General features: G+C 47.4%; 1 pseudogene; it reads left to right on the top strand.

Moving 5' to 3' along the window:
• Nucleotides 1-21,199, top strand: part of LOC135539166 (phosphatidylinositol 4-kinase type 2-beta-like) — a 40,689-nt pseudogene that overhangs the window by 4,099 nt on the left and 15,391 nt on the right.

Raw genomic sequence — 21,199 nt, 5'->3', positions numbered from 1 at the left:
TCTCCCTCTCTGTGTCTCTACCCAGTTCTCCCTCTCTGTGTGTCTACCCAGTTCTCCCTCTCTGTCTCTACCCAGTTCTCCCTCTCTGTGTCTACCCAGTTCTCCCTCTCTGTGTGTCTACCCAGTTCTCCCTCTCTGTGTCTCTACCCAGTTCTCCCTCTCTGTGTCTCTACCCAGTTCTCCCTCTCTGTGTCTCTACCCAGTTCTCCCTCTCTGTGTCTCTACCCAGTTCTCCCTCTCTGTGTCTCTACCCAGTTCTCCCTCTCTCTGTCTCTACCCAGTTCTCCCTCTCTGTGTCTCTACCCAGTTCTCCCTCTCTGTGTGTCTACCCAGTTCTCCCTCTCTGTGTGTCTACCCAGTTCTCCCTCTCTGTGTGTCTACCCAGTTCTCCCTCTCTGTGTGTCTACCCAGTTCTCCCTCTGTGTCTACCCAGTTCTCCTCTCTGTGTCTGTCCAGTTCTCCCTCTCTGTGTGTCTACCCAGTTCTCCCTCTCTGTGTGTCTACCCAGTTCTCCCTCTCTGTGTCTCTACCCAGTTCTCCCTCTCTGTGTGTCTACCCAGTTCTCCCTCTCTGTGTGTCTACCCAGTTCTCCCTCTCTGTGTGTCTACCCAGTTCTCCCCCTCTCTGTCTCTACCCAGTTCTCCCCCTCTCTGTCTCTACCCAGTTCTCCCTCTCTGTCTCTACCCAGTTCTCCCTCTCTCTGTCTCTACCCAGTTCTCCCTCTCTCTGTCTCTACCCAGTTCTCCCTCTCTGTGTGTCTACCCAGTTCTCCCTCTCTGTGTGTCTCTACCCAGTTCTCCCTCTCTGTGTGTCTACCCAGTTCTCCCTCTCTGTGTGTCTACCCAGTTCTCCCTCTCTGTGTGTCTACCCAGTTCTCCCTCTCTGTGTGTCTACCCAGTTCTCCCTCTCTGTGTGTCTCTACCCAGTTCTCCCTCTCTGTGTGTCTACCCAGTTCTCCCTCTCTGTGTCTACCCAGTTCTACCCCTCCCTCTCTGTGTCTACCCAGTCTCTCTGTGTCCTACCCAGTTCTCTGTGTCTACCCAGTTCTCCCTCTCTGTGTCTCTACCCAGTTCTCCCTCTCTGTGTCTCTACCCAGTTCTCCCTCTCTGTGTCTCTACCCAGTTCTCCCTCTCTGTCTCTACCCAGTTCTCCCTCTCTGTCTACCCAGTTCTCCCTCTCTGTGTGTCTACCCAGTTCTCCCTCTCTGTGTGTCTACCCAGTTCTCCCTCTCTGTGTCTCTACCCAGTTCTCCCTCTCTGTGTCTCTACCCAGTTCTCCCTCTCTGTCTCTACCCAGTTCTCCCTCTCTGTCTCTACCCAGTTCTCCCTCTCTGTCTACCCAGTTCTCCCTCTCTGTCTACCCAGTTCTCCCTCTCTGTCTACCCAGTTCTCCCTCTCTGTCTACCCAGTTCTCCCTCTCTGTGTGTCTACCCAGTTCTCCCTCTCTGTCTCTACCCAGTTCTCCCTCTCTGTGTCTCTACCCAGTTCTCCCTCTCTGTGTCTCTACCCAGTTCTCCCTCTCTGTCTCTACCCAGTTCTCCCTCTCTGTCTCTACCCAGTTCTCGCTCTCTGTGTCTCTACCCAGTTCTCCCTCTCTGTCTCTACCCAGTTCTCCCTCTGTGTGTCTACCCAGTTCTCCCTCTCTGTCTCTACCCAGTTCTCCCTCTCTGTGTCTCTACCCAGTTCTCCCTCTCTGTGTCTCTACCCAGTTCTCCCTCTCTGTCTCTACCCAGTTCTCCCTCTCTGTCTCTACCCAGTTCTCCCTCTCTGTCTCTACCCAGTTCTCCCTCTCTGTCTCTACCCAGTTCTCCATCTCTGTCTCTACCCAGTTCTCCCTCTCTGTCTCTACCCAGTTCTCCCTCTCTGTCTCTACCCAGTTCTCCCTCTCTGTCTCTACCCAGTTCTCCCTCTCTGTCTCTACCCAGTTCTCCCTCTCTGTCTCTACCCAGTTCTCCCTCTCTGTGTCTACCCAGTTCTCCCTCTCTGTGTGTCTACCCAGTTCTCCCTCTCTGTGTCTCTACCCAGTTCTCCCTCTCTGTCTCTACCCAGTTCTCCCTCTCTCTGTGTCTACCCAGTTCTCCCTCTCTGTGTCTCTACCCAGTTCTCCCTCTCTCTGTGTCTCTACCCAGTTCTCCCTCTCTCTGTGTCTCTACCCAGTTCTCCCTCTCTGTGTCTCTACCCAGTTCTCCCTCTCTGTGTCTCTACCCAGTTCTCCCTCTCTGTGTCTCTACCCAGTTCTCCCTCTCTGTGTCTCTACCCAGTTCTCCCTCTCTCTGTCTCTACCCAGTTCTCTGTCTCTACCCAGTTCTCCCTCTCTGTGTGTCTACCCAGTTCTCCCTCTCTGTGTCTCTACCCAGTTCTCCCTCTCTCTGTCTCTACCCAGTTCTCCCTCTCTGTCTCTACCCAGTTCTCCCTCTCTGTGTCTCTACCCCCAGCTCTCTGTGTCTACCCCCAGCTCTCTCTCTCCCCCCAGCTCTCTCTCCTCTCTGTCTGATGGGTATATATGAAGCTGTGTTGTTGATGTCATCAATTGTTCTCCTTTGCTTTCTAAATGGAGGAGGGGAAAGGAAGTGTCATCCACTTAGACTGTGTGTGTGTGTGTGGCCCTGTGTGTTTAACCTCCATAGAACTATGGAGCCGTGTTTCTCTTGACTTTGCACCTAGCTCACAGTGTGTCTGCCTCCCAAACAACACCCTATTCCCTACACAGTGCACTACTTTTGATCAGAGCCCAATGTAGGGAATAGGGTGCTGTTTGGGAGGCACCCTCCACCAGAGTCGACCACAACCAAAGCAAACAAATGTTGACGCTGCAGAGTTGATCTGATACCACAGCGATAGATGCTGCTTTAGCTAGTTACATACACATGTACTGATCTCTCTTTCAATTCAAGTTCACTTGCAATTTAAGGGCCTTTTTTGGGGGGGGGGGGTCATGGGTAAAATATGTTAACATTAACAAAGCAAGTGAAATAGATAATAAACAGAAGTTAAATAAACAATAACAAATTAACTGTAAACATTATACTCACAGACTTTCCAAAATAATAAAGACATTTAAAATGTTATATTATGTGTATATATACAGCATTGTAATGATGTAATCCCTAAACCAACTTCAAACATCTGCTATCTGAGCAGCTAACCGACTGCTGCTGCAGCTGTACATAGATCTGGGATTGGTAAATAGCCCACCCATTTTCATCCTACCTCATCCCCACACTGTTTTTTATTTATTTACTCTTCTGCATCTTTTGCACACCAGTATCTCTACCTGTACATGACCATCTGATCATTTATCACTCCAGTGTTAATCTGCAATATTTTAATTATTCGCATATGTTAACCTGCCTCATGCCTTTTGACAACAGTGAAATAAAAGTATATAGAAAACTCCCTGTTTTTATTTTCTACATTTGTAATGACTTGTTTATTTTGTTTTTTACGATCCATGTGTAACTCTGTGTTGTCTGTTCTCCATTCACACTGCTATGGAGACTTTATCTTCCCCGGTGACCCAGGTTTGGTGACATCGTTGCAAATGAGAACTTGTTCTCAACTAGCCTACCTGGTTAAATAAAGGTGAAATAAAATAAAATAAAATGTTGAGGGGGGAATAGATTGAGGAGGGGGAGGGTAGGTGGAGTGGTAAAAGGGAAATAAACATAAATATGTGGGTTATATTTAGGAGTGGTGTGTGTGTGCTTCACTGGTTGACCTTTTCTTGTGGCAACAGGTCACACATCTTACTGCTGTGATGTCACACTGTGGTATTTCACCCAGTAGATATGGGAGTTGATCAAAATTGGAGGAGGAGGGGTAGGTTTGTTTTCTAAATCTTTGTGGGTCTTTGTATTCTGAGGGAAATATGTGTCTCTAATATGGTCAGGGATACATTTGGCAGGAGGTTAGGAAGTGCAGCTCAGTTCTAGGTGAGGTTTTTTACCTCATTTTGTGGGCAGTGAGCACATAGCCTGTCTTCTCTTGAGAGTGGAAGGTCTGCCTGGGGCGGCCTTGAGGTCTCAATAGCAGGGCTATGCTCTCTGAGTCTCTCTGTCTCTCTGTTTCTCTCTCCATGTTGCTCTCGCTGTGTCTCTCTCAATTCATTTTAAGGGTTTTATTGGCATGGGAAACATATGTTAACATTGCCAAAACAAGTGACCTAGATATTAAGGAAAAGTGAAATAAAAGCAATAAAACATGTACAGAAAACATGACTCTCTCTGTCTCTCTGTGGAGAGGGCATGTTAAAATATACATTTGTAATGGGAAACATATGTTTATTTTGTTTTAATATAATGACGATGGCCTATTTTAAGGAAAAACAAGTCAACATTCTCTCTCTCTCTCTCTCTCTCTCTCTCTCTCTCTCTCTCTCTCTCTCTCTCTCTCTCTCTCTGAGCCACTCTCTGTGGTTTGACTTCTCTCTCTCTCAAGTTATTGTTTCTCTAATCTCTCTCTCAGCTCTCTCTCTCTCTCTCTCTCTCTCTCTCTCTCTCTCTCTCTCTCTCTCTCTGGAGTTCTACTCTCTCTCTCTCTCTGGAGTCTCTCTCTCTCTGATGTGGTCTCTCTGGAGTCTGTGATGCCAGGTGATGGAGTCTCTCTCTCTCTCTCTTTGGAGTCTCTCTCTGGCCCTGATGTGGTCTCAGTCTCTCTCTGTGATGCCAGGTGATGGAGTTGTCTTTCTGGCCCTGATGTGGTCCTCTCTCTCTCTCTCTCTCTCTCTCTCTCTCTCTCTCTCTCTCTCTCTCTCTCTCTTCCCCATTCAGGTAACAGTAGTGGAGACTTTAACCCATTTCCCCGGTGACCCAGAGTTTGGTGACATCGTGATCAGATGGAGGCGGAGCAGGCCATCGATGGCGGAGTCTTCCCAGAGAGAATCTCTCAGGGTTCTATGCAGGGAGTTACTTTCTGTTAAAGACTCCAAAGGGGTGAGGAAAGGGGGGTGTGGAAGGTATGGAGGAGGAGGGGTGGAAGGTATAGGTGAGGTGGAGGGTATAGGGGTGGGGGGAGGTGAGGTGGAAGGTCTAGGTGAGGTGGAAGGTATAGGGTATGCCAGGGGGAGGGAGGGGGAGGTGGAAGGTATGGAGGAGGGGGGTGAGGGGAGGGTGGTGGGGAGGAAGGTATGGAGGTCTTTCTGGCCCTGATGGGGGTGGAGAGTCATCCCTCATCACTACTAGCTGGGCTTTGTTCTAACAGTCACTAACCTTTTTAAACGACAAACCATTTCCTGTTCGTTATGTCCAGGAAGTCCTTCTGGTTTTTCTGAGCCACTGTGGTTTGACTTCTGCTTTCTCTACGTGAGCAAGTTATTGTTTCATGGGTTAAGTTTAATCTTGTAGCCTTCACAGCTAACAGCTGAGTTCTAGTACAGGCGTACAGATGGAGAGAAACCACTACAGTAGATGAACATGTTGATGGGGAGGAAGCCATCTTCAGGAAGTTCCTATAACAACGGAGTTGAACCTAGCAGAGACTGGCGCGTCTGGCAACCTCCTGGAGTTGAACCTAGCAGAGACTGGCGCGTCTGGCAACCTCCTGGAGTTGCACTACATGATGGTGATGGAGTTGTATGTGTAAAGTCTTTCTGGCCCTGATGTGGTCGTTGGTCTCTCTGTAGTCTGTGATGCCAGGTGATGGAGTTGTCTTTCTGGCCCTGATGTGGTCCTCAGTCTCTCTGTAGTCTGTGATGCCAGGTGATGGAGTTGTCTTTCTGGCCCTGATGTGGTCCTCAGTCTCTCTGTAGTCTGTGATGCCAGGTGATGGAGTTGTCTTTCTGGCCCTGATGTGGTCCTCGGTCTCTCTGGAGTCAGTGATGGCTGGGTTACTGTAAAGCTCTTCCATTAGGGTCTAGGCCGGGTTACTGTAAATCTCTTCCATTAGGGTCTAGGCTGGGTTACTGTAAAGCTCTTCCATTAGTGTCTAGGCCGGTTTACTGTAAATCTCTTCCATTAGGGTCTAGGTCGGGTTACTGTAAAGCTCTTCCATTAGGGTCAAGGCCGGTTTACTGTAAATCTCTTCCATTAGGGTCTAGGTCGGGTTACTGTAAAGCTCTTCCATTAGGGTCAAGGCCGGTTTACTGTAAATCTCTTCCATTAGGGTCTAGGCCGGGTTACTGTAAATCTCTTCCATTAGGGTCTAGGCTGGGTTACTGTAAAGCTCTTCCATTAGGGTCTAGGCTGGGTTACTGTAAAGCTCTTTCATTAGGGTCTAGGCTGGGTTACTGTAAAGCTCTTTCATTAGGGTCTAGGCTGGGTTACTGTAAAGCTCTTCCATTAGGGTCTAGGCTGGGTTACTGTAAAGCTCTTCCATTAGGGTCTAGGCTGGGTTACTGTAAAGCTCTTCCATTAGGGTCTAGGCCGGGTTACTGTAAATCTCTTCCATTAGGGTCTAGGTCGGGTTACTGTAAAGCTCTTCCATTAGGGTCTAGGCTGGGTTACTGTAAAGCTCTTCCATTAGGGTCTAGGTCGGGTTACTGTAAATCTCTTCCATTAGGGTCAAGGCCGGTTTACTGTAAATCTCTTCCATTAGGGTCTAGGTCGGGTTACTGTAAAGCTCTTCCATTAGGGTCTAGGCTGGGTTACTGTAAAGCATTTTCATTAGTAAAGCTCTTCCATTAGGGTCTAGGCTGGGTTACTGTAAAGCTCTTCCATTAGGGTCTAGGCTGGGTTACTGTAAAGCTCTTCCATTAGGGTCTAGGCTGGGTTACTGTAAAGCTCTTTCATTAGGGTCTAGGCTGGGTTACTGTAAAGCTCTTCCATTAGGGTCTAGGCTGGGTTACTGTAAAGCTCTTCCATTAGGGTCTAGGCTGGGTTACTGTAAAGCTCTTCCATTAGGGTCTAGGCTGGGTTACTGTAAAGCTCTTCCATTAGGGTCTAGGCTGGGTTACTGTAAATCTCTTCCATTAGGGTCTAGGTCGGGTTACTGTAAAGCTCTTCCATTAGGGTCTAGGCTGGGTTACTGTAAAGCTCTTCCATTAGGGTCTAGGCTGGGTTACTGTAAAGCTCTTCCATTAGGGTCTAGGCTGGGTTACTGTAAAGCTCTTCCATTAGGGTCTAGGCCGGGTTACTGTAAATCTCTTCCATTAGGGTCTAGGCCGGGTTACTGTAAATCTCTTCCATTAGGGTCTAGGTCGGGTTACTGTAAAGCTCTTCCATTAGGGTCTAGGCTGGGTTACTGTAAAGCATTTTCATTAGGGTCGAGGCTGGGTTACTGTAAAGCTCTTCCATTAGGGTCTAGGCTGGGTTACTGTAAAGCATTTTCATTAGGGTCTAGGCTGGGTTACTGTAAAGCTCTTCCATTAGGGTCTAGGCTGGGTTACTGTAAAGCTCTTCCATTAGGGTCTAGGCTGGGTTACTGTAAAGCTCTTCCATTAGGGTCTAGGCTGGGTTACTGTAAATCTTTATTAAATACTGTTGATTCCCTTTTCTTCCCATCCAGAAAATCCTCGGTGTTTTCAAACCAAAGTCTGAAGAGCCTTACGGTCACCTCAACCCTAAATGGACCAAATACTTTCACAAGGTATCCCTGTTGTCTGGTCTGTTACTATCTCTGTCTTTCTCTGGTCTCTGGTCTGTTACTATCTCTGTCTTTCTCTGGTCTGTTACTATCTCTGTCTTTCACTGATCTCTGGTCTGTTACTATCTCTGTCTTTCTCTGGTCTGTTACTATCTCTCTTTCTCTGGTCTGTTACTATCTCTGTCTTTCTCTGGTCTGTTACTATCTCTGTCTTTCACTGTTCTCTGGTCTGTTACTATCTCTGTCTTTCTCTGGTCTGTTACTATCTCTCTTTCTCTGGTCTGTTACTATCTCTGTCTTTCTCTGGTCTGTTACTATCTCTGTCTTTCACTGTTCTCTGGTCTGTTACTATCTCTGTCTTTCTCTGGTCTGTTACTATCTCTGTCTTTCACTGATCTCTGGTCTGTTACTATCTCTGTCTTTCTCTGGTCTGTTACTATCTCTGTCTTTCACTATTCTCTGGTCTGTTACTGTCTCTGTCTTTTACTGTTCTCTGGTCTGTTACTGTCTTTCACTGGTCTGTTACTATCTCTGTCTTTATCTCTGTCTCTCCTCTTCCTCTCTCCTCGTCTGTCCCTAGGTCTCACTATGCTCTGGTTTCTGTCTTTATCTCTGTCTCCTCTCTCCTCTCCTCGTCTGTCCCTAGGTCTCACTATGCTCTGGTTTCTGTGTCTATCTCTGTCTTTATCTCTGTCTCCTCTCTCCTCTTCCTCTCTCCTCGTCTGTCCCTAGGTCTCACTATGCTCTGGTTTCTGTGTCTATCTCTGTCTTTATCTGTCTCCTCTCTCCTCTTCCCCTCTCCTCGTCTGTCCCTAGGTCTCACTATGCTCTGGTTTCTGTGTCTATCTCTGTCTTTATCTGTCTCCTCTCTCCTCTTCCCCTCTCCTCGTCTGTCCCTAGGTAACACTATGCTCTTGTCTGTTTCTATCTCTGTCTTTTTCTCTGAGTCTCTCCTCTTCCTCTCTCCTCTCTCCTCTTCCTCTCCTCAACTGTCCCTATGTCCTATTTCCCTCTCTCTCCCCCCTCGTCCTCTCTCCCCCCTCGTCCTCTCTCCCCCCTCGTCCTCTCTCCCCCTCGTCCTCTCTCCCCCTCGTCCTCTCTCCCCCCTCGTCCTCTCTCCCCCCTCGTCCTCTCTCCTCCTCCCCTCTCCTCTTCCTTTCCTCCCTTTCTCTCTCTATTTTTACATTCATTTTAACAGTTAATTTAACTCTCCCCACCCTCTACCCTTCCTCCCTCTGTCCTCTCTCCTCCTCCTCTCCCCTCTGTCCTCTCTCTCCTCCTCATCCTCCCCCTGCCCACCCCCCCTCCTCCTCCTCTGTTTCTCTGTGTAGCTGTGCTGTCCGTGTTGTTTTGGCCGTGGCTGCCTGATCCCCAACCAGGGCTATCTCTCAGAGGTTGCTGCCTCCCTCGTTGATACCAGGCTAGGACTGGGGGTGGTCCCCAAAACCAAGGTGAGGTGGGGTGGTCCCCAAAACCAAGGTGAGGTGGGGGGGTGGGGGTGGTCCCCAAAACCAAGGGGGGGGGGTGGGGGGTCCCAAAACCAAGGTGTGGGGGGGGGGTGGTGGGTGGGGGGTGGGTGGGGTGGTGGTCCCCAAAACCAAGGTGGGGTGGGGGTGGGGGGGTCCCCAAAACCAAGGTGTCCCCAAAACCAAGGGGGGTGGTCCCCAAAATCAAGGTGAGGGGGGGTGGTCCCCAAAATCAAGGTGAGGGGGTGGTCCCCAAAACTAAGGTGAGGGGGGGGAGTGGGCCCCAAACCAAGGTGGGGGGGGCGGGGGGGGTCCCCAAAAACAATGTGGGGGGGGGGGGGGCAGTCAGAGATAATAGCAGGCTGTGTGTCTAGTCAGTGATAATAGCAGGCTGTGTGTCTAGTCAGTGATGATAGCAGGCTGTGTGTCTAGTCAGTGATAATAACAGGCTGTGTGTCTAGTCAGTGATGATAACAGGCTGTGTGTCCTCCAGGCTGTGTGTCTAGTCAGTGATGATAACAGGCTGTGTGTCTAGTCAGTGATGATAGCAGGCTGTGTGTCTAGTCAGTGATGATAACAGGCTGTGTGTCTAGTCAGTGATAATAACAGGCTGTGTGTCTAGTCAGTGATAATAGCAGGCTGTGTGTCTAGTCAGTGATAATAGCAGGCTGTGTGTCCTCCAGGCTGTGTGTCTAGTCAGTGATAATAGCAGGCTGTGTGTCTAGTCAGTGATAATAACAGGCTGTGTGTCTATTCAGTGATGATAGCAGGCTGTGTGTCTAGTCAGTGATGATAACAGGCTGTGTGTCTAGTCAGTGATGATAACAGGCTGTGTGTCTAGTCAGTGATGATAACAGGCTGTGTGTCTAGTCAGTGATGATACCAGGCTGTGTGTCTAGTCAGTGATAATAGCAGGCTGTGTGTCTAGTCAGTGATAATAGCAGGCTGTGTGTCTAGTCAGTGATAATAACAGGCTGTGTGTCTTCCAGGCTGTGTGTCTAGTCAGTGATGATAACAGGCTGTGTGTCTAGTCAGTGATAATAACAGGCTGTGTGTCTAGTCAGTGATGATGACAGGCTGTGTGTCTAGTCAGTGATGATAACAGGCTGTGTGTCTAGTCAGTGATAATAACAGGCTGTGTGTCTAGTCAGTGATGATAACAGGCTGTGTGTCTAGTCAGTGATAATAGCAGGCTGTGTGTCTAGTCAGTGATAATAACAGGCTGTGTGTCTAGTCAGTGATAATAGCAGGCTGTGTGTCTAGTCAGTGATAATAGCAGGCTGTGTGTCTAGTCAGTGATAATAGCAGGCTGTGTGTCTAGTCAGTGATGATAACAGGCTGTGTGTCTAGTCAGTGATGATAACAGGCTGTGTGTCTAGTCAGTGATGATAACAGGCTGTGTGTCTAGTCAGTGATAATAACAGGCTGTGTGTCTAGTCAGTGATGATAACAGGCTGTGTGTCCTCCAGGCTGTGTGTCTAGTCAGTGATAATAACAGGCTGTGTGTCTAGTCAGTGATAATAACAGGCTGTGTGTCTAGTCAGTGATAATAGCAGGCTGTGTGTCTAGTCAGTGATGATAGCAGGCTGTGTGTCCTCCAGGCTGTGTGTCTAGTCAGTGATGATAACAGGCTGTGTGTCTAGTCAGTGATAATAACAGGCTGTGTGTCTAGTCAGTGATAATAGCAGGCTGTGTGTCCTCCAGGCTGTGTGTCTAGTCAGTGATGATAACAGGCTGTGTGTCTAGTCAGTGATAATAGCAGGCTGTGTGTCTAGTCAGTGATGATAACAGGCTGTGTGTCTAGTCAGTGATAATAGCAGGCTGTGTGTCTAGTCAGTGATAATAACAGGCTGTGTGTCTAGTCAGTGATAATAACAGGCTGTGTGTCCTCCAGGCTGTGTGTCTAGTCAGTGATAATAACAGGCTGTGTGTCCTCCAGGCTGTGTGTCTAGTCAGTGATAATAGCAGGCTGTGTGTCTAGTCAGTGATAATAACAGGCTGTGTGTCTAGTCAGTGATAATAGCAGGCTGTGTGTCTAGTCAGTGATAATAGCAGGCTGTGTGTCTAGTCAGTGATAATAGCAGGCTGTGTGTCTAGTCAGTGATAATAGCAGGCTGTGTGTCTAGTCAGTGATAATAACAGGCTGTGTGTCTAGTCAGTGATAATAACAGGCTGTGTGTCCTCCAGGCTGTGTGTCTAGTCAGTGATAATAGCAGGCTGTGTGTCTAGTCAGTGATAATAACAGGCTGTGTGTCTAGTCAGTGATAATAGCAGGCTGTGTGTCTAGTCAGTGATAATAGCAGGCTGTGTGTCTAGTCAGTGATAATAACAGGCTGTGTGTCCTCCAGGCTGTGTGTCTAGTCAGTGATAATAGCAGGCTGTGTGTCTAGTCAGTGATAATAACAGGCTGTGTGTCCTCCAGGCTGTGTGTCTAGTCAGTGATGATAACAGGCTGTGTGTCTAGTCAGTGATAATAACAGGCTGTGTGTCTAGTCAGTGATAATAACAGGCTGTGTGTCTAGTCAGTGATGATAACAGGCTGTGTGTCTAGTCAGTGATACTAACAGGCTGTGTGTCTAGTCAGTGATAATAACAGGCTGTGTGTCTAGTCAGTGATGATAACAGGCTGTGTGTCTAGTCAGTGATGATAACAGGCTGTGTGTCTAGTCAGTGATGATAACAGGCTGTGTGTCTAGTCAGTGATGATAACAGGCTGTGTGTCTAGTCAGTGATGATAACGGGCTGTGTGTCTAGTCAGTGATAATAACGGGCTGTGTGTCTAGTCAGTGATAATAACGGGCTGTGTGTCTAGTCAGTGATAATAGCAGGCTGTGTGTCCTCCAGGCTGTGTGTCTAGTCAGTGATGATAACAGGCTGTGTGTCTAGTCAGTGATGATAACAGGCTGTGTGTCTAGTCAGTGATAATAACAGGATGTGTGTCCTCCAGGCTGTGTGTCTAGTCAGTGATAATAGCAGGCTGTGTGTCTAGTCAGTGATGATAACAGGCTGTGTGTCTAGTCAGTGATAATAGCAGGCTGTGTGTCTCGTCAGTGATAATAGCAGGCTGTGTGTCTAGTCAGTGATAATAACAGGCTGTGTGTCTAGTCAGTGATAATAGCAGGCTGTGTGTCTAGTCAGTGATGATAACAGGCTGTGTGTCTCCAGGCTGTGTGTCTAGTCAGTGATAATAGCAGGCTGTGTGTCTAGTCAGTGATGATAGCAGGCTGTGTGTCTAGTCAGTGATGATAGCAGGCTGTGTGTCTAGTCAGTGATGATAGCAGGCTGTGTGTCTAGTCAGTGATGATAACAGGCTGTGTGTCTAGTCAGTGATGATAGCAGGCTGTGTGTCTTCCAGGCTGTGTGTCTAGTCAGTGATGATAACAGGCTGTGTGTCTTCCAGGCTGTGTGTCTTCCAGGCTGTGTGTCTAGTCAGTGATGATAACAGGCTGTGTGTCTAGTCAGTGATGATAACAGGCTGTGTGTCTTCCAGGCTGTGTGTCTAGTCAGTGATGATAACAGGCTGTGTGTCTAGTCAGTGATGATAACAGGCTGTGTGTCTAGTCAGTGATAATAGCAGGCTGTGTGTCTAGTCAGTGATGATAACAGGCTGTGTGTCTAGTCAGTGATAATAACAGGCTGTGTGTCTAGTCAGTGATAATACCAGGCTGTGTGTCTAGTCAGTGATAATAACAGGCTGTGTGTCTAGTCAGTGATAATGACAGGCTGTGTGTCTAGTCAGTGATGATAACAGGCTGTGTGTCTAGTCAGTGATAATAACAGGCTGTGTGTCTAGTCAGTGATGATAACAGGCTGTGTGTCTAGTCAGTGATGATAACAGGCTGTGTGTCTAGTCAGAGATAATAACAGGCTGTGTGTCTAGTCAGTGATGATAACAGGCTGTGTGTCTAGTCAGTGATAATACCAGGCTGTGTGTCTAGTCAGTGATAATAACAGGCTGTGTGTCTTCCAGGCTGTGTGTCTAGTCAGTGATGATAACAGGCTGTGTGTCTAGTCAGTGATACTAACAGGCTGTGTGTCTAGTCAGTGATACTAACAGGCTGTGTGTCTAGTCAGTGATGATAACAGGCTGTGTGTCTTCCAGGCTGTGTGTCTAGTCAGTGATACTAACAGGCTGTGTGTCTAGTCAGTGATGATAACAGGCTGTGTGTCTAGTCAGTGATAATAACAGGCTGTGTGTCTAGTCAGTGATGATAACAGGCTGTGTGTCTAGTCAGTGATGATAACAGGCTGTGTGTCTAGTCAGTGATGATAACAGGCTGTGTGTCTAGTCAGTGATGATAACAGGCTGTGTGTCTAATAACAGGCTGTGTGTCTAGTCAGTGATAATAGCAGGCTGTGTGTCTAATAACAGGCTGTGTGTCTAGTCAGTGATAATAACAGGCTGTGTGTCTAGTCAGTGATAATAACAGGCTGTGTGTCTAGTCAGTGATGACAACAGGCTGTGTGTCTAGTCAGTGATGATAACAGGCTGTGTGTCTAGTCAGTGATAATAGCAGGCTGTGTGTCTAGTCAGTGATAATAACAGGCTGTGTGTCTAGTCAGTGATAATAACAGGCTGTGTGTCTAGTCAGTGATAATAACAGGCTGTGTGTCTAGTCAGTGATGATAACAGGCTGTGTGTCTAGTCAGTGATGATAACAGGCTGTGTGTCTAGTCAGTGATGATAACAGGCTGTGTGTCTTCCAGGCTGTGTGTCTAGTCAGTGATGATAACAGGCTGTGTGTCTAGTCAGTGATAATAACAGGCTGTGTGTCTAGTCAGTGATAATAACAGGCTGTGTGTCTAGTCAGTGATGATAACAGGCTGTGTGTCTAGTCAGTGATGATAACAGGCTGTGTGTCCTCCAGGCTGTGTGTCTAGTCAGTGATGATAACAGGCTGTGTGTCTAGTCAGTGATGATAACAGGCTGTGTGTCTAGTCAGTGATGATAACAGGCTGTGTGTCTAGTCAGTGATGATAACAGGCTGTGTGTCTAGTCAGTGATGATAACAGGCTGTGTGTCTAGTCAGTGATGATAACAGGCTGTGTGTCTAGTCAGTGATGATAACAGGCTGTGTGTCTAGTCAGTGATGATAACAGGCTGTGTGTCTAGTCAGTGATAATAACAGGCTGTGTGTCTAGTCAGTGATGATAACAGGCTGTGTGTCTAGTCAGTGGTGATAACAGGCTGTGTGTCTAGTCAGTGATGATAACAGGCTGTGTGTCTAGTCAGTGATGATAACAGGCTGTGTGTCTAGTCAGTGATAATAACAGGCTGTGTGTCTAGTCAGTGATGATAACAGGCTGTGTGTCTAGTCAGTGATAATAACAGGCTGTGTGTCTAGTCAGTGGTAATAACAGGCTGTGTGTCTAGTCAGTGATAATAGCAGGCTGTGTGTCTAGTCAGTGATGATAACAGGCTGTGTGTCTAGTCAGTGATGATAACAGGCTGTGTGTCTAGTCAGTGATAATAACAGGCTGTGTGTCTAGTCAGTGATGATAACAGGCTGTGTGTCTAGTCAGTGATAATAGCAGGCTGTGTGTCTAGTCAGTGATGATAACAGGCTGTGTGTCTAGTCAGTGATAATAACAGGCTGTGTGTCCTCCAGGCTGTGTGTCTAGTCAGTGATGATAGCAGGCTGTGTGTCTAGTCAGTGATGATAACAGGCTGTGTGTCTAGTCAGTGATAATAACAGGCTGTGTGTCTAGTCAGTGATGATAACAGGCTGTGTGTCTAGTCAGTGGTAATAACAGGCTGTGTGTCTAGTCAGTGATAATAACAGGCTGTGTGTCTAGTCAGTGATGATAACAGGCTGTGTGTCTAGTCAGTGATGATAACAGGCTGTGTGTCTAGTCAGTGATGATAACAGGCTGTGTGTCTAGTCAGTGATAATAACAGGCTGTGTGTCTAGTCAGTGGTAATAACAGGCTGTGTGTCTAGTCAGTGGTAATAACAGGCTGTGTGTCTAGTCAGTGATGATAACAGGCTGTGTGTCTAGTCAGTGATGATAACAGGCTGTGTGTCTAGTCAGTGATAATAACAGGCTGTGTGTCTAGTCAGTGGTAATAACAGGCTGTGTGTCTAGTCAGTGATAATAACAGGCTGTGTGTCTAGTCAGTGATAATAACAGGCTGTGTGTCTAGTCAGTGATAATAACAGGCTGTGTGTCTAGTCAGTGATAATAACAGGCTGTGTGTCTAGTCAGTGGTAATAACAGGCTGTGTGTCTAGTCAGTGATAATAACAGGCTGTGTGTCCTCCAGGCTGTGTGTCTAGTCAGTGATGATAACAGGCTGTGTGTCTAGTCAGTGATGATTACAGGCTGTGTGTCTAGTCAGTGATGATAACAGGCTGTGTGTCTAGTCAGTGATGATAACAGGCTGTGTGTCTAGTCAGTGATAATAGCAGGCTGTGTGTCTTCCAGGCTGTGTATCTAGTCAGTGATGATAACAGGCTGTGTGTCTAGTCAGTGATGATAACAGGCTGTGTGTCTAGTCAGTGATGATAACAGGCTGTGTGTCTAGTCAGTGATAATAGCAGGCTGTGTGTCTAGTCAGTGATGATAACAGGCTGTGTGTCTAGTCAGTGATAATAGCAGGCTGTGTGTCTAGTCAGTGATGATAACAGGCTGTGTGTCTAGTCAGTGATAATAACAGGCTGTGTGTCTAGTCAGTGATAATAACAGGCTGTGTGTCTAGTCAGTTATGATAACAGGCTGTGTGTCTAGTCAGTGATAATAACAGGCTGTGTGTCTAGTCAGTGATAATAACAGGCTGTGTGTCTAGTCAGTGATGATAACAGGCTGTGTCTAGTCAGTGATAATAACAGGCTGTGTGTCCTCCAGGCTGTGTGTCTAGTCAGTGATGATAACAGGCTGTGTGTCTAGTCAGTGATGATAACAGGCTGTGTGTCTAGTCAGTGATGATAACAGGCTGTGTGTCTAGTCAGTGATAATAACAGGCTGTGTGTCCTCCAGGCTGTGTGTCTAGTCAGTGATGATAACAGGCTGTGTGTCTAGTCAGTGATAATAACAGGCTGTGTGTCTAGTCAGTGATAATAGCAGGCTGTGTGTCTAGTCAGTGATGATAACAGGCTGTGTGTCTAGTCAGAGATAATAGCAGGCTGTGTGTCTAGTCAGTGATGATAACAGGCTGTGTGTCTAGTCAGTGATAATAGCAGGCTGTGTGTCTAGTCAGTGATGATAACAGGCTGTGTGTCTAGTCAGTGATAATAACAGGCTGTGTGTCTAGTCAGTGATGATAACAGGCTGTGTGTCTAGTCAGTGATGATAACAGGCTGTGTGTCTAGTCAGTGATAATAACAGGCTGTGTGTCTAGTCAGTGATAATAACAGGCTGTGTGTCTAGTCAGTGATAATAACAGGCTGTGTGTCTAGTCAGTGATAATAGCAGGCTGTGTGTCTAGTCAGTGATAATAACAGGCTGTGTGTCTAGTCAGTGATAATAACAGGCTGTGTGTCTAGTCAGTGATAATAACAGGCTGTGTGTCTTCCAGGCTGTGTGTCTAGTCAGTGATAATAACAGGCTGTGTGTCTAGTCAGTGATGATAACAGGCTGTGTGTCCTCCAGGCTGTGTGTCTAGTCAGTGATGATGACAGGCTGTGTGTCTAGTCAGTGATAATAACAGGCTGTGTGTCTAGTCAGTGATAATAGCAGGCTGTGTGTCTAGTCAGTGATAATAACAGGCTGTGTGTCTAGTCAGTGATGATAGCAGGCTGTGTGTCCTCCAGGCTGTGTGTCTAGTCAGTGATAATAGCAGGCTGTGTGTCCTCCAGGCTGTGTGTCTAGTCAGTGATGATAACAGGCTGTGTGTCTAGTCAGTGATAATAACAGGCTGTGTGTCTAGTCAGTGATAATAGCAGGCTGTGTGTCTAGTCAGTGATGATAACAGGCTGTGTGTCTAGTCAGTGATAATAACAGGCTGTGTGTCTAGTCAGTGATAATAACAGGCTGTGTGTCTAGTCAGTGATAATAGCAGGCTGTGTGTCTAGTCAGTGATAATAGCAGGCTGTGTGTCTAGTCAGTGATGATAACAGGCTGTGTGTCTAGTCAGTGATAATAGCAGGCTGTGTGTCTAGTCAGTGATGATAACAGGCTGTGTGTCCTCCAGGCTGTGTGTCTAGTCAGTGATAATAACAGGCTGTGTGTCTAGTCAGTGATGATAACAGGCTGTGTGTCTAGTCAGTGATAATAACAGGCTGTGTGTCTAGTCAGTGATGATAACAGGCTGTGTGTCTAGTCAGTGATAATAGCAGGCTGTGTGTCCTCCAGGCTGTGTGTCTAGTCAGTGATAATAACAGGCTGTGTGTCCTCCAGGCTGTGTGTCTAGTCAGTGATGATAACAGGCTGTGTGTCTAGTCAGTGATAATAACAGGCTGTGTGTCTAGTCATTGATAATAGCAGGCAGTGTGTCTAGTCAGTGATGATAACAGGCTGTGTGTCTAGTCAGTGATGATAACAGGCTGTGTGTCTAGTCAGTGATGATAACAGGCTGTGTGTCTAGTCAGTGATAATAACAGGCTGTGTGTCTAGTCAGTGATGATAGCAGGCTGTGTGTCTAGTCAGTGATAATAACGGGCTGTGTGTCTAGTCAGTGATAATAACAGGCTGTGTGTCTAGTCAGTGATGATAACAGGCTGTGTGTCTAGTCAGTGATGATAACAGGCTGTGTGTCTAGTCAGTGATGATAACAGGCTGTGTGTCTAGTCAGTGATAATAACAGGCTGTGTGTCTAGTCAGTGATAATAACAGGCTGTGTGTCTAGTCAGTGATGATAACAGGCTGTGTGTCTAGTCAGTGATGATAACAGGCTGTGTGTCTAGTCAGTGATAATAACAGGCTGTGTGTCTAGTCAGTGATGATAACAGGCTGTGTGTCTAGTCAGTGATAATAGCAGGCTGTGTGTCTAGTCAGTGATGATAGCAGGCTGTGTGTCTAGTCAGTGATAATAGCAGGCTGTGTGTCTAGTCAGTGATGATAGCAGGCTGTGTGTCTTCCAGGCTGTGTGTCTAGTCAGTGATGATAGCAGGCTGTGTGTCTAGTCAGTGATGATAACAGGCTGTGTGTCTAGTCAGTGATAATAGCAGGCTGTGTGTCTAGTCAGTGATAATAGCAGGCTGTGTGTCTAGTCAGTGATAATACCAGGCTGTGTGTCTAGTCAGTGATGATAACAGGCTGTGTGTCTAGTCAGTGATGATAACAGGCTGTGTGTCTAGTCAGTGATGATAACAGGCTGTGTGTCTAGTCAGTGATGATAACAGGCTGTGTGTCTAGTCAGTGATGATAACAGGCTGTGTGTCTAGTCAGTGATGATAACAGGCTGTGTGTCTAGTCAGTGATGATAACAGGCTGTGTGTCTAGTCAGTGATGATAACAGGCTGTGTGTCTAGTCAGTGATAATAACAGGCTGTGTGTCTAGTCAGTGATGATAACAGGCTGTGTGTCTAGTCAGTGATGATAACAGGCTGTGTGTCTAGTCAGTGATGATAACAGGCTGTGTGTCTAGTCAGTGATGATAACAGGCTGTGTGTCCTCCAGGCTGTGTGTCTAGTCAGTGATAATAACAGGCTGTGTGTCTAGTCAGTGATAATAGCAGGCTGTGTGTCTTCCAGGCTGTGTATCTAGTCAGTGAGACATTTCACTACAACACTATCGACAGGGCGAAGTCCAGAGGGAAGAAATACGCCCTGGAGATGGTTCCCAAAGTAGGACGACACTTCCACAGAGTGGGCCTGCCTCCCAAGGTACCCTGACCCCTGACCCTTGACCCTACCAGTCTTTTTCCTGACCCTATGTCTTAGCCCTCCAAGGTACCTTGACCCCTGACCCTACCAGTATTATTCCTGACCCCATCTCTTAGCCCCCCAAGGTACCCTGACCCTACCAGTCTTATTCCTGACCCTATGTCTTAGCCCCCCAAGGTATCCTGACCCCTAACCCTTGACCCTACCAGTCTTATTCCTGACCCTATGTCTTAGCCCCCCAAGTTACCCTGACCCCTAACCCTTGACCCTACCAGTCTTATTCCTGACCCTATGTCTTAGCCCCCCAAGGTACCCTGACCCCTAACCCTTGACCCCACCAGTCTTATTCCTGACCCTATGTCTTAGCCCCCCAAGGTACCCAGACCCCTGACCCAACCAGTCTTATTCCTGACTCTATGTCTTAGCCCCCAAGGTACCCTGACCCCTAACCCCTGACCCTACCAGCCTTAATCCGGACCCTATGTCTTAACCCCCCAAGGTACCCTGACCCCTGACCCTACCAGTCTTATTCCTGACCCTATGTCTTAGCCCCCCCCAAGGTACCCTGACCCTACCAGCCTTAATCCGGACCCTATGTCTTAACCCCCCAAGGTACCCTGACCCCTGACCCTACCAGTCTTATTCCTGACCCTATGTCTTAGCCCCCCCCAAGGTACCCTGACCCCACCAGTCTTATTCCTGACCCTATGTCTTAGCCCCACAAGGTGTCCTGACATTACAGTGTGTGTGTGTGTTTTTGCATCTTTCTGTGTGTGTGTGTGTGTGTGTGTGTGTGTCAGCTTGGTTCGTTCCAGCTGTTCGTGGAAGGGTACCATGAGGCTGACTATTGGTTGAGACGTTTTGAGGCGGAGCCTCTCCCAGAGAACATCAGGAAACAGCTCCAGTCTCAGTTTGAGAGGCTCGTCATTCTGGACTACGTCATCAGAAACACCGGTAGGTGTGTGTGTGTGTGTGTGTGTGTGCGCGCGCGCTCACAGGAAGGAGTATCTGTAGTGTTTAGACTTTCCCTGGTGACTTCCTTTCACAGTACACAGACACACACACACACACACACACACCACATACACACATGGGGCTATAAAATCTGCAAAACGGAGAAAGGATTTCAACAATATTCAATAATGTATTGAACTTAGTAGGATATCAAATACACTGAAAAATATAAACACAACATGTTAAATGTTGGTCCAATGTTTCATGAGCTGAAATAAAAACATTTCTAGAAATGTTCTATAAAGGTTATTTCTCTCAAATGTAGTGTAACAAATCTGTTTACATCCCTGTTAGTGAACATTTTTCTCCTTTGCCAAGATAATCCATCCACCTGACAGGTGTGGCATATCAAGAAGCTGATTAAACAGCGTGATCATTACGCAGGTGCACCTTGTGCCTGGGGGACAATAAAAGGCCACTCTAAAATGTGCAGTTTAGTCACACAACGGCGCAGATGTCTTAAGTTTTTGAGGGAGCGTGCAATTGGCATGCTGACTGCAGGAATGTCCGCCAGAGCTGTTGCTAGAGAATTGAATGTTCATTTCTCTACCATAAGCCGACCTCCAATGTCGTTTTTTTTGTTGAGAATTTGGCAGTATGTCCCAACGGCCTCACAACCGAAGATCACGTGTAACCACGCCAACCCAGGACCTCCACATCCGGCGTTCTTCACCTGCGGCTTCGTCTGAGACCAGCCACCCTTGACAGCTGATGAAACTGTGGGTTTGCACAAACAAGATTTTTTTTACTGTCAGAAACCGTCTCGGGGAAGCTCGTCTGCGTGCTCGTCGCCCTCACCGGAGTCTTGACCTGCCTGCTGTTTGACGTCAACTGATTTCAGTGAGATTTCACCTTCAATGGCCACTGGCACGCTGTGGAAGTGCGCAAGCATTTTGTTTTATGGCAACGTTGTATAACAGACTCCCCCCATGGTGGAGGGTGGGGGGTTATGGGAAGGCATAACTACAGACAGCGGACACAATGAGTCCCCATGGTGGAGGGTGGGGGGTTATGGGAAGGCATAACTACAGACAGCGGACACAATGAGTCCCCATGGTGGAGGGGGGGGGGGTTATGGGAAGGCATAACTACAGACAGCGGACACAATGAGTCCCCCATGGTGGAGGGGGGGGGGGGGGGTAATGGGAAGGCATAAACTACAGACAACAAAACACAACCAAAAATCAACCATTCCTAGATGTTTTTTTCCGGACCCCAAAAGTGGTCTCCTGTTGTAGTATTAAAGGGAGATTTCTGAGAGTGAAAACTTGGTGTCAAAATGGGAGAAAACAGAATGGAATCAGGCCCAAAAATTAAAACGGATTTTTATAAGGAGCGGCAGGGTAGCCTAGTGGTTAGAGTGTAGAGGAGGCAGGTGGCCTAGTGGTTAGAGTGTAGAGGAGGCAGGGAGTCTAGTGGTTAGAGTGTAGAGGAGGCAGG

Source organism: Oncorhynchus masou, unplaced genomic scaffold (genome assembly GCF_036934945.1).
Source record: "Oncorhynchus masou masou isolate Uvic2021 unplaced genomic scaffold, UVic_Omas_1.1 unplaced_scaffold_1727, whole genome shotgun sequence".
Lineage (NCBI taxonomy): Eukaryota > Metazoa > Chordata > Actinopteri > Salmoniformes > Salmonidae > Oncorhynchus > Oncorhynchus masou.
Note: the sequence above shows the minus strand (reverse complement) of the source record. Positions and strands in the feature narration are given on the sequence as shown.